The sequence below is a fragment of the Garra rufa genome, chromosome 14 (assembly GCF_049309525.1).
Source record: "Garra rufa chromosome 14, GarRuf1.0, whole genome shotgun sequence".
Classification (NCBI taxonomy): domain Eukaryota; kingdom Metazoa; phylum Chordata; class Actinopteri; order Cypriniformes; family Cyprinidae; genus Garra; species Garra rufa.
Window position 1 is genome coordinate 42,457,500 of NC_133374.1, and position 12,918 is coordinate 42,470,417.

The 12,918-nt window shown below is 47.5% G+C and overlaps 7 non-coding genes across 7 annotated transcripts; all 7 read left to right on the forward strand.

Moving 5' to 3' along the window:
- The first annotated feature begins 1,022 nt into the window (after positions 1–1,022).
- LOC141285684 (U5 spliceosomal RNA) lies at positions 1,023–1,138 on the forward strand. Its single transcript, XR_012338808.1, has one exon. It is a non-coding gene; the product is annotated as a U5 spliceosomal RNA (small nuclear RNA).
- A 1,791-nt stretch (positions 1,139–2,929) lies between these two features.
- Positions 2,930–3,045, forward strand: LOC141285685 (U5 spliceosomal RNA). Its single transcript, XR_012338810.1, has one exon. It is a non-coding gene; the product is annotated as a U5 spliceosomal RNA (small nuclear RNA).
- A 1,791-nt stretch (positions 3,046–4,836) lies between these two features.
- On the forward strand, positions 4,837–4,952 carry LOC141285687 (U5 spliceosomal RNA). The gene has a single exon (XR_012338812.1). It is a non-coding gene; the product is annotated as a U5 spliceosomal RNA (small nuclear RNA).
- Positions 4,953–6,743: 1,791 nt separating this feature from the next.
- On the forward strand, positions 6,744–6,859 carry LOC141285727 (U5 spliceosomal RNA). Its single transcript, XR_012338851.1, has one exon. It is a non-coding gene; the product is annotated as a U5 spliceosomal RNA (small nuclear RNA).
- Positions 6,860–8,650: 1,791 nt separating this feature from the next.
- On the forward strand, positions 8,651–8,766 carry LOC141285688 (U5 spliceosomal RNA). The gene has a single exon (XR_012338813.1). It is a non-coding gene; the product is annotated as a U5 spliceosomal RNA (small nuclear RNA).
- Positions 8,767–10,557: 1,791 nt separating this feature from the next.
- LOC141285728 (U5 spliceosomal RNA) lies at positions 10,558–10,673 on the forward strand. Its single transcript, XR_012338852.1, has one exon. It is a non-coding gene; the product is annotated as a U5 spliceosomal RNA (small nuclear RNA).
- Positions 10,674–12,464: 1,791 nt separating this feature from the next.
- On the forward strand, positions 12,465–12,580 carry LOC141285721 (U5 spliceosomal RNA). The gene has a single exon (XR_012338846.1). It is a non-coding gene; the product is annotated as a U5 spliceosomal RNA (small nuclear RNA).
- Positions 12,581–12,918: the final 338 nt, after the last annotated feature.

Genomic DNA, 12,918 nt, shown 5'->3' on the forward strand with positions numbered 1-12,918 from the left:
TCGCCCCCAGCCGACTTGACTTCACAGACATCAGCATAAGGAGCCACTACTCCATGAAAAAAACAAATCAACCTGCCTTGATCTTATTGAGTCTCCCAATATCTTGAATGCTACACATTACAGGGGGTCCTCATTTGGACCACTTTACTATTATTACTATTTTTTTTTACTTTTCATAATGGGAACATGAAAAAAAGGATGGGAAATCATGTGGCAGTAACATCGCATTTACGTGGATCATATCACCCACTGCTAGAATTCTACCACTGAACCACCAATGCTCGGAAAGGAGGGAGAACGTTTGGAATTAACACCGCATTTACGAGTATATTGCCCACTGCTAAACTTCGTCAACCTATAGATAAAGTGAACAAGTTTTATAGGCATTTGACGAATATAGACGGACTAATGAGTTTCTGAAAAGATTCGTCAGGGAACGGGGGTTGGTCGGTATGCAAAGGTTGGAGCTCCTTCAAGTAAATCAGGCTTCATTTTAAAGAACCTTACACACATGCAAGCACACACACAACTTAATTAAAAGAACTCTGTTCCTGCATTGGCCGGGAATCGGACCCGGGTCTCCCGCGTGGCAGGCGAGAATTCTACCACTGAACCACCAATGCTCGGCTGGGAGACTTTCGGCCTTCACATTGCCCTGGATTTAGTAATGGTGCGTAACTGTTACACGTCAAATCCAGGGAAAGGGGGGTTGGGTCAATATGCAAAGTTTGGAGCTCCTTCTAGCAAATCAGGCTTGGCCTTCAAGGCTCATTTTAAAGAATCCCACACACATGCAAACACACACCCCTTACTTAAAAGAACTCTGTTCCTGCATTTGCCCGGGAATCAGAGCCAGGCCTCCTGTGTGGCAGGCGAGAATGGATGATGGAAGAGACTTTTTAACTTTTACTCCTCCCATTTGGAGTGAGGGGGAGATGAAAATCTTATCGGCACCCTAGATTACCCTTTGTGAGTATAGTGGTTTACCACAGGGAGCGCACATGCTCAAGCGCATGGGCACACAACTCGAGTTTCTCTTCATAGACGCATAAATCTTTCGCCTTTTACTAAAGATTTCCGTGGAGGGGAACCTTTCCGAGTGACCTGTATTTTTGGGTGCTCTGCTCACAGCAGAGCTGCACTGCAGTTTCAATAGCAGACTAAATCTGACCACACACCAATGTGCATTGGAGCAAAGCGTGCTTTCTCGTGGACCGTGTTTGCAGCCTTTGCGCTTCCTGTGTCGCAACTTCACTTTTTTTTTCAGCCAGCATGGAAAGACAGCACTCTCATGACATGATGGGATCCAAACCTTGGGCTTCAGCTACTTTGGCCCTGTCAGTGACTTATGTACTTCCAGAATTCTTTTCTGCTCACAACAGAGCTGTATTGGAGTGTCAAGAGTAAAACTGGCCACCAGCCAATGGGCGGTGGAACGAAGCGCGCCTCACCACGTTCTGTACTTGCGGCCTTTGCGCTTTCTGCGTCGCAGCTCCAGATTTCTTTAGCCCGCATGGAAAGACAGCACTCTCTCGTACATGACGGGATACAAACAAAGATGGCTTCAGCTCCTTTTGCCCTATCAGTGACTTGTGCATTTCAAGCATTCTTTTCAGATGGCTAAAAGCTGGAGTCGGGAACTTGCGTTGGTGGTATAGTGGTGAGCATAGCTGCCTTCCAAGCAGTTGACCCGGGTTCGATTCCCGGCCAACGCATTTGTTTTGGCTCTGGCTGACGTTGAAGCAGAACTCCTTCTGTGACCTCTGTGAGCACCAAAATCTTTTGGATGAGTCGTTCAGCAGCAGCAAAGAGCTGGGTCTCCCCGTCGGGGAATCGAACCCCGGTCTTCCGCGTGACAGGCGGAGATACTGTCCACTATACTAACGAGGAGCTGTACCCGCTGTGCTTCGCCCCCAGCCGACTTGACTTCACAGACATCAGCATAAGGAGCCACTACTCCATGAAAAAAACAAATCAACCTGCCTTGATCTTATTGAGTCTCCCAATATCTTGAATGCTACACATTACAGGGGGTCCTCATTTGGACCACTTTACTATTATTACTATTTTTTTTTACTTTTCATAATGGGAACATGAAAAAAAGGATGGGAAATCATGTGGCAGTAACATCGCATTTACGTGGATCATATCGCCCACTGCTAGAATTCTACCACTGAACCACCAATGCTCGGAAAGGAGGGAGAACGTTTGGAATTAACACCGCATTTACGAGTATATTGCCCACTGCTAAACTTCGTCAACCTATAGATAAAGTGAACAAGTTTTATAGGCATTTGACGAATATAGACGGACTAATGAGTTTCTGAAAAGATTCGTCAGGGAACGGGGGTTGGTCGGTATGCAAAGGTTGGAGCTCCTTCAAGTAAATCAGGCTTCATTTTAAAGAACCTTACACACATGCAAGCACACACACAACTTAATTAAAAGAACTCTGTTCCTGCATTGGCCGGGAATCGGACCCGGGTCTCCCGCGTGGCAGGCGAGAATTCTACCACTGAACCACCAATGCTCGGCTGGGAGACTTTCGGCCTTCACATTGCCCTGGATTTAGTAATGGTGCGTAACTGTTACACGTCAAATCCAGGTAAAGGGGGGTTGGGTCAATATGCAAAGTTTGGAGCTCCTTCTAGCAAATCAGGCTTGGCCTTCAAGGCTCATTTTAAAGAATCCCACACACATGCAAACACACACCCCTTACTTAAAAGAACTCTGTTCCTGCATTTGCCCGGGAATCAGAGCCAGGCCTCCTGTGTGGCAGGCGAGAATGGATGATGGAAGAGACTTTTTAACTTTTACTCCTCCCATTTGGAGTGAGGGGGAGATGAAAATCTTATCGGCACCCTAGATTACCCTTTGTGAGTATAGTGGTTTACCACAGGGAGCGCACATGCTCAAGCGCATGGGCACACAACTCGAGTTTCTCTTCATAGACGCATAAATCTTTCGCCTTTTACTAAAGATTTCCGTGGAGGGGAACCTTTCCGAGTGACCTGTATTTTTGGGTGCTCTGCTCACAGCAGAGCTGCACTGCAGTTTCAATAGCAGACTAAATCTGACCACACACCAATGTGCATTGGAGCAAAGCGTGCTTTCTCGTGGACCGTGTTTGCAGCCTTTGCGCTTCCTGTGTCGCAACTTCACATTTTTTTTCAGCCAGCATGGAAAGACAGCACTCTCATGACATGATGGGATCCAAACCTTGGGCTTCAGCTACTTTGGCCCTGTCAGTGACTTATGTACTTCCAGCATTCTTTTCTGCTCACAACAGAGCTGTATTGGAGTGTCAAGAGTAAAACTGGCCACCAGCCAATGGGCGGTGGAACGAAGCGCGCCTCACCACGTTCTGTACTTGCGGCCTTTGCGCTTTCTGCGTCGCAGCTCCAGATTTCTTTAGCCCGCATGGAAAGACAGCACTCTCTCGTACATGACGGGATACAAACAAAGATGGCTTCAGCTCCTTTTGCCCTATCAGTGACTTGTGCATTTCAAGCATTCTTTTCAGATGGCTAAAAGCTGGAGTCGGGAACTTGCGTTGGTGGTATAGTGGTGAGCATAGCTGCCTTCCAAGCAGTTGACCCGGGTTCGATTCCCGGCCAACGCATTTGTTTTGGCTCTGGCTGACGTTGAAGCAGAACTCCTTCTGTGACCTCTGTGAGCACCAAAATCTTTTGGATGAGTCGTTCAGCAGCAGCAAAGAGCTGGGTCTCCCCGTCGGGGAATCGAACCCCGGTCTTCCGCGTGACAGGCGGAGATACTGTCCACTATACTAACGAGGAGCTGTACCCGCTGTGCTTCGCCCCCAGCCGACTTGACTTCACAGACATCAGCATAAGGAGCCACTACTCCATGAAAAAAACAAATCAACCTGCCTTGATCTTATTGAGTCTCCCAATATCTTGAATGCTACACATTACAGGGGGTCCTCATTTGGACCACTTTACTATTATTACTATTTTTTTTTACTTTTCATAATGGGAACATGAAAAAAAGGATGGGAAATCATGTGGCAGTAACATCGCATTTACGTGGATCATATCGCCCACTGCTAGAATTCTACCACTGAACCACCAATGCTCGGAAAGGAGGGAGAACGTTTGGAATTAACACCGCATTTACGAGTATATTGCCCACTGCTAAACTTCGTCAACCTATAGATAAAGTGAACAAGTTTTATAGGCATTTGACGAATATAGACGGACTAATGAGTTTCTGAAAAGATTCGTCAGGGAACGGGGGTTGGTCGGTATGCAAAGGTTGGAGCTCCTTCAAGTAAATCAGGCTTCATTTTAAAGAACCTTACACACATGCAAGCACACACACAACTTAATTAAAAGAACTCTGTTCCTGCATTGGCCGGGAATCGGACCCGGGTCTCCCGCGTGGCAGGCGAGAATTCCACCACTGAACCACCAATGCTCGGCTGGGAGACTTTCGGCCTTCACATTGCCCTGGATTTAGTAATGGTGCGTAACTGTTACACGTCAAATCCAGGTAAAGGGGGGTTGGGTCAATATGCAAAGTTTGGAGCTCCTTCTAGCAAATCAGGCTTGGCCTTCAAGGCTCATTTTAAAGAATCCCACACACATGCAAACACACACCCCTTACTTAAAAGAACTCTGTTCCTGCATTTGCCCGGGAATCAGAGCCAGGCCTCCTGTGTGGCAGGCGAGAATGGATGATGGAAGAGACTTTTTAACTTTTACTCCTCCCATTTGGAGTGAGGGGGAGATGAAAATCTTATCGGCACCCTAGATTACCCTTTGTGAGTATAGTGGTTTACCACAGGGAGCGCACATGCTCAAGCGCATGGGCACACAACTCGAGTTTCTCTTCATAGACGCATAAATCTTTCGCCTTTTACTAAAGATTTCCGTGGAGGGGAACCTTTCCGAGTGACCTGTATTTTTGGGTGCTCTGCTCACAGCAGAGCTGCACTGCAGTTTCAATAGCAGACTAAATCTGACCACACACCAATGTGCATTGGAGCAAAGCGTGCTTTCTCGTGGACCGTGTTTGCAGCCTTTGCGCTTCCTGTGTCGCAACTTCACATTTTTTTTCAGCCAGCATGGAAAGACAGCACTCTCATGACATGATGGGATCCAAACCTTGGGCTTCAGCTACTTTGGCCCTGTCAGTGACTTATGTACTTCCAGCATTCTTTTCTGCTCACAACAGAGCTGTATTGGAGTGTCAAGAGTAAAACTGGCCACCAGCCAATGGGCGGTGGAACGAAGCGCGCCTCACCACGTTCTGTACTTGCGGCCTTTGCGCTTTCTGCGTCGCAGCTCCAGATTTCTTTAGCCCGCATGGAAAGACAGCACTCTCTCGTACATGACGGGATACAAACAAAGATGGCTTCAGCTCCTTTTGCCCTATCAGTGACTTGTGCATTTCAAGCATTCTTTTCAGATGGCTAAAAGCTGGAGTCGGGAACTTGCGTTGGTGGTATAGTGGTGAGCATAGCTGCCTTCCAAGCAGTTGACCCGGGTTCGATTCCCGGCCAACGCATTTGTTTTGGCTCTGGCTGACGTTGAAGCAGAACTCCTTCTGTGACCTCTGTGAGCACCAAAATCTTTTGGATGAGTCGTTCAGCAGCAGCAAAGAGCTGGGTCTCCCCGTCGGGGAATCGAACCCCGGTCTTCCGCGTGACAGGTGGAGATACTGTCCACTATACTAACGAGGAGCTGTACCCGCTGTGCTTCGCCCCCAGCCGACTTGACTTCACAGACATCAGCATAAGGAGCCACTACTCCATGAAAAAAACAAATCAACCTGCCTTGATCTTATTGAGTCTCCCAATATCTTGAATGCTACACATTACAGGGGGTCCTCATTTGGACCACTTTACTATTATTACTATTTTTTTTTACTTTTCATAATGGGAACATGAAAAAAAGGATGGGAAATCATGTGGCAGTAACATCGCATTTACGTGGATCATATCGCCCACTGCTAGAATTCTACCACTGAACCACCAATGCTCGGAAAGGAGGGAGAACGTTTGGAATTAACACCGCATTTACGAGTATATTGCCCACTGCTAAACTTCGTCAACCTATAGATAAAGTGAACAAGTTTTATAGGCATTTGACGAATATAGACGGACTAATGAGTTTCTGAAAAGATTCGTCAGGGAACGGGGGTTGGTCGGTATGCAAAGGTTGGAGCTCCTTCAAGTAAATCAGGCTTCATTTTAAAGAACCTTACACACATGCAAGCACACACACAACTTAATTAAAAGAACTCTGTTCCTGCATTGGCCGGGAATCGGACCCGGGTCTCCCGCGTGGCAGGCGAGAATTCTACCATTGAACCACCAATGCTCGGCTGGGAGACTTTCGGCCTTCACATTGCCCTGGATTTAGTAATGGTGCGTAACTGTTACACGTCAAATCCAGGGAAAGGGGGGTTGGGTCAATATGCAAAGTTTGGAGCTCCTTCTAGCAAATCAGGCTTGGCCTTCAAGGCTCATTTTAAAGAATCCCACACACATGCAAACACACACCCCTTACTTAAAAGAACTCTGTTCCTGCATTTGCCCGGGAATCAGAGCCAGGCCTCCTGTGTGGCAGGTGAGAATGGATGATGGAAGAGACTTTTTAACTTTTACTCCTCCCATTTGGAGTGAGGGGGAGATGAAAATCTTATCGGCACCCTAGATTACCCTTTGTGAGTATAGTGGTTTACCACAGGGAGCGCACATGCTCAAGCGCATGGGCACACAACTCGAGTTTCTCTTCATAGACGCATAAATCTTTCGCCTTTTACTAAAGATTTCCGTGGAGGGGAACCTTTCCGAGTGACCTGTATTTTTGGGTGCTCTGCTCACAGCGGAGCTGCACTGCAGTTTCAATAGCAGACTAAATCTGACCACACACCAATGTGCATTGGAGCAAAGCGTGCTTTCTCGTGGACCGTGTTTGCAGCCTTTGCGCTTTCTGTGTCGCAACTTCACATTTTTTTTCAGCCAGCATGGAAAGACAGCACTCTCATGACATGATGGGATCCAAACCTTGGGCTTCAGCTACTTTGGCCCTGTCAGTGACTTATGTACTTCCAGCATTCTTTTCTGCTCACAACAGAGCTGTATTGGAGTGTCAAGAGTAAAACTGGCCACCAGCCAATGGGCGGTGGAACGAAGCGCGCCTCACCACGTTCTGTACTTGCGGCCTTTGCGCTTTCTGCGTCGCAGCTCCAGATTTCTTTAGCCCGCATGGAAAGACAGCACTCTCTCGTACATGACGGGATACAAACAAAGATGGCTTCAGCTCCTTTTGCCCTATCAGTGACTTGTGCATTTCAAGCATTCTTTTCAGATGGCTAAAAGCTGGAGTCGGGAACTTGCGTTGGTGGTATAGTGGTGAGCATAGCTGCCTTCCAAGCAGTTGACCCGGGTTCGATTCCCGGCCAACGCATTTGTTTTGGCTCTGGCTGACGTTGAAGCAGAACTCCTTCTGTGACCTCTGTGAGCACCAAAATCTTTTGGATGAGTCGTTCAGCAGCAGCAAAGAGCTGGGTCTCCCCGTCGGGGAATCGAACCCCGGTCTTCCGCGTGACAGGCGGAGATACTGTCCACTATACTAACGAGGAGCTGTACCCGCTGTGCTTCGCCCCCAGCCGACTTGACTTCACAGACATCAGCATAAGGAGCCACTACTCCATGAAAAAAACAAATCAACCTGCCTTGATCTTATTGAGTCTCCCAATATCTTGAATGCTACACATTACAGGGGGTCCTCATTTGGACCACTTTACTATTATTACTATTTTTTTTTACTTTTCATAATGGGAACATGAAAAAAAGGATGGGAAATCATGTGGCAGTAACATCGCATTTACGTGGATCATGTCGCCCACTGCTAGAATTCTACCACTGAACCACCAATGCTCGGAAAGGAGGGAGAACGTTTGGAATTAACACCGCATTTACGAGTATATTGCCCACTGCTAAACTTCGTCAACCTATAGATAAAGTGAACAAGTTTTATAGGCATTTGACGAATATAGACGGACTAATGAGTTTCTGAAAAGATTCGTCAGGGAACGGGGGTTGGTCGGTATGCAAAGGTTGGAGCTCCTTCAAGTAAATCAGGCTTCATTTTAAAGAACCTTACACACATGCAAGCACACACACAACTTAATTAAAAGAACTCTGTTCCTGCATTGGCCGGGAATCGGACCCGGGTCTCCCGCGTGGCAGGCGAGAATTCTACCACTGAACCACCAATGCTCGGCTGGGAGAACTTCGGCCTTCACATTGCCCTGGATTTAGTAATGGTGCGTAACTGTTACACGTCAAATCCAGGTAAAGGGGGGTTGGGTCAATATGCAAAGTTTGGAGCTCCTTCTAGCAAATCAGGCTTGGCCTTCAAGGCTCATTTTAAAGAATCCCACACACATGCAAACACACACCCCTTACTTAAAAGAACTCTGTTCCTGCATTTGCCCGGGAATCAGAGCCAGGCCTCCTGTGTGGCAGGCGAGAATGGATGATGGAAGAGACTTTTTAACTTTTACTCCTCCCATTTGGAGTGAGGGGGAGATGAAAATCTTATCGGCACCCTAGATTACCCTTTGTGAGTATAGTGGTTTACCACAGGGAGCGCACATGCTCAAGCGCATGGGCACACAACTCGAGTTTCTCTTCATAGACGCATAAATCTTTCGCCTTTTACTAAAGATTTCCGTGGAGGGGAACCTTTCCGAGTGACCTGTATTTTTGGGTGCTCTGCTCACAGCAGAGCTGCACTGCAGTTTCAATAGCAGACTAAATCTGACCACACACCAATGTGCATTGGAGCAAAGCGTGCTTTCTCGTGGACCGTGTTTGCAGCCTTTGCGCTTCCTGTGTCGCAACTTCACATTTTTTTTCAGCCAGCATGGAAAGACAGCACTCTCATGACATGATGGGATCCAAACCTTGGGCTTCAGCTACTTTGGCCCTGTCAGTGACTTATGTACTTCCAGCATTCTTTTCTGCTCACAACAGAGCTGTATTGGAGTGTCAAGAGTAAAACTGGCCACCAGCCAATGGGCGGTGGAACGAAGCGCGCCTCACCACGTTCTGTACTTGCGGCCTTTGCGCTTTCTGCGTCGCAGCTCCAGATTTCTTTAGCCCGCATGGAAAGACAGCACTCTCTCGTACATGACGGGATACAAACAAAGATGGCTTCAGCTCCTTTTGCCCTATCAGTGACTTGTGCATTTCAAGCATTCTTTTCAGATGGCTAAAAGCTGGAGTCGGGAACTTGCGTTGGTGGTATAGTGGTGAGCATAGCTGCCTTCCAAGCAGTTGACCCGGGTTCGATTCCCGGCCAACGCATTTGTTTTGGCTCTGGCTGACGTTGAAGCAGAACTCCTTCTGTGACCTCTGTGAGCACCAAAATCTTTTGGATGAGTCGTTCAGCAGCAGCAAAGAGCTGGGTCTCCCCGTCGGGGAATCGAACCCCGGTCTTCCGCGTGACAGGCGGAGATACTGTCCACTATACTAACGAGGAGCTGTACCCGCTGTGCTTCGCCCCCAGCCGACTTGACTTCACAGACATCAGCATAAGGAGCCACTACTCCATGAAAAAAACAAATCAACCTGCCTTGATCTTATTGAGTCTCCCAATATCTTGAATGCTACACATTACAGGGGGTCCTCATTTGGACCACTTTACTATTATTACTATTTTTTTTTACTTTTCATAATGGGAACATGAAAAAAAGGATGGGAAATCATGTGGCAGTAACATCGCATTTACGTGGATCATATCGCCCACTGCTAGAATTCTACCACTGAACCACCAATGCTCGGAAAGGAGGGAGAACGTTTGGAATTAACACCGCATTTACGAGTATATTGCCCACTGCTAAACTTCGTCAACCTATAGATAAAGTGAACAAGTTTTATAGGCATTTGACGAATATAGACGGACTAATGAGTTTCTGAAAAGATTCGTCAGGGAACGGGGGTTGGTCGGTATGCAAAGGTTGGAGCTCCTTCAAGTAAATCAGGCTTCATTTTAAAGAACCTTACACACATGCAAGCACACACACAACTTAATTAAAAGAACTCTGTTCCTGCATTGGCCGGGAATCGGACCCGGGTCTCCCGCGTGGCAGGCGAGAATTCTACCATTGAACCACCAATGCTCGGCTGGGAGACTTTCGGCCTTCACATTGCCCTGGATTTAGTAATGGTGCGTAACTGTTACACGTCAAATCCAGGGAAAGGGGGGTTGGGTCAATATGCAAAGTTTGGAGCTCCTTCTAGCAAATCAGGCTTGGCCTTCAAGGCTCATTTTAAAGAATCCCACACACATGCAAACACACACCCCTTACTTAAAAGAACTCTGTTCCTGCATTTGCCCGGGAATCAGAGCCAGGCCTCCTGTGTGGCAGGTGAGAATGGATGATGGAAGAGACTTTTTAACTTTTACTCCTCCCATTTGGAGTGAGGGGGAGATGAAAATCTTATCGGCACCCTAGATTACCCTTTGTGAGTATAGTGGTTTACCACAGGGAGCGCACATGCTCAAGCGCATGGGCACACAACTCGAGTTTCTCTTCATAGACGCATAAATCTTTCGCCTTTTACTAAAGATTTCCGTGGAGGGGAACCTTTCCGAGTGACCTGTATTTTTGGGTGCTCTGCTCACAGCGGAGCTGCACTGCAGTTTCAATAGCAGACTAAATCTGACCACACACCAATGTGCATTGGAGCAAAGCGTGCTTTCTCGTGGACCGTGTTTGCAGCCTTTGCGCTTTCTGTGTCGCAACTTCACATTTTTTTTCAGCCAGCATGGAAAGACAGCACTCTCATGACATGATGGGATCCAAACCTTGGGCTTCAGCTACTTTGGCCCTGTCAGTGACTTATGTACTTCCAGCATTCTTTTCTGCTCACAACAGAGCTGTATTGGAGTGTCAAGAGTAAAACTGGCCACCAGCCAATGGGCGGTGGAACGAAGCGCGCCTCACCACGTTCTGTACTTGCGGCCTTTGCGCTTTCTGCGTCGCAGCTCCAGATTTCTTTAGCCCGCATGGAAAGACAGCACTCTCTCGTACATGATGGGATACAAACAAAGATGGCTTCAGCTCCTTTTGCCCTATCAGTGACTTGTGCATTTCAAGCATTCTTTTCAGATGGCTAAAAGCTGGAGTCGGGAACTTGCGTTGGTGGTATAGTGGTGAGCATAGCTGCCTTCCAAGCAGTTGACCCGGGTTCGATTCCCGGCCAACGCATTTGTTTTGGCTCTGGCTGACGTTGAAGCAGAACTCCTTCTGTGACCTCTGTGAGCACCAAAATCTTTTGGATGAGTCGTTCAGCAGCAGCAAAGAGCTGGGTCTCCCCGTCGGGGAATCGAACCCCGGTCTTCCGCGTGACAGGCGGAGATACTGTCCACTATACTAACGAGGAGCTGTACCCGCTGTGCTTCGCCCCCAGCCGACTTGACTTCACAGACATCAGCATAAGGAGCCACTACTCCATGAAAAAAACAAATCAACCTGCCTTGATCTTATTGAGTCTCCCAATATCTTGAATGCTACACATTACAGGGGGTCCTCATTTGGACCACTTTACTATTATTACTATTTTTTTTTACTTTTCATAATGGGAACATGAAAAAAAGGATGGGAAATCATGTGGCAGTAACATCGCATTTACGTGGATCATGTCGCCCACTGCTAGAATTCTACCACTGAACCACCAATGCTCGGAAAGGAGGGAGAACGTTTGGAATTAACACCGCATTTACGAGTATATTGCCCACTGCTAAACTTCGTCAACCTATAGATAAAGTGAACAAGTTTTATAGGCATTTGACGAATATAGACGGACTAATGAGTTTCTGAAAAGATTCGTCAGGGAACGGGGGTTGGTCGGTATGCAAAGGTTGGAGCTCCTTCAAGTAAATCAGGCTTCATTTTAAAGAACCTTACACACATGCAAGCACACACACAACTTAATTAAAAGAACTCTGTTCCTGCATTGGCCGGGAATCGGACCCGGGTCTCCCGCGTGGCAGGCGAGAATTCTACCACTGAACCACCAATGCTCGGCTGGGAGAACTTCGGCCTTCACATTGCCCTGGATTTAGTAATGGTGCGTAACTGTTACACGTCAAATCCAGGGAAAGGGGGGTTGGGTCAATATGCAAAGTTTGGAGCTCCTTCTAGCAAATCAGGCTTGGCCTTCAAGGCTCATTTTAAAGAATCCCACACACATGCAAACACACACCCCTTACTTAAAAGAACTCTGTTCCTGCATTTGCCCGGGAATCAGAGCCAGGCCTCCTGTGTGGCAGGCGAGAATGGATGATGGAAGAGACTTTTTAACTTTTACTCCTCCCATTTGGAGTGAGGGGGAGATGAAAATCTTATCGGCACCCTAGATTACCCTTTGTGAGTATAGTGGTTTACCACAGGGAGCGCACATGCTCAAGCGCATGGGCACACAACTCGAGTTTCTCTTCATAGACGCATAAATCTTTCGCCTTTTACTAAAGATTTCCGTGGAGGGGAACTTTTCCGAGTGACCTGTATTTTTGGGTGCTCTGCTCACAGCAGAGCTGCACTGCAGTTTCAATAGCAGACTAAATCTGACCACACACCAATGTGCATTGGAGCAAAGCGTGCTTTCTCGTGGACCGTGTTTGCAGCCTTTGCGCTTCCTGTGTCGCAACTTCACATTTTTTTTCAGCCAGCATGGAAAGACAGCACTCTCATGACATGATGGGATCCAAACCTTGGGCTTCAGCTACTTTGGCCCTGTCAGTGACTTATGTACTTCCAGCATTCTTTTCTGCTCACAACAGAGCTGTATTGGAGTGTCAAGAGTAAAACTGGCCACCAGCCAATGGGCGGTGGAACGAAGCGCGCCTCACCACGTTCTGTACTTGCGGCCTTTGC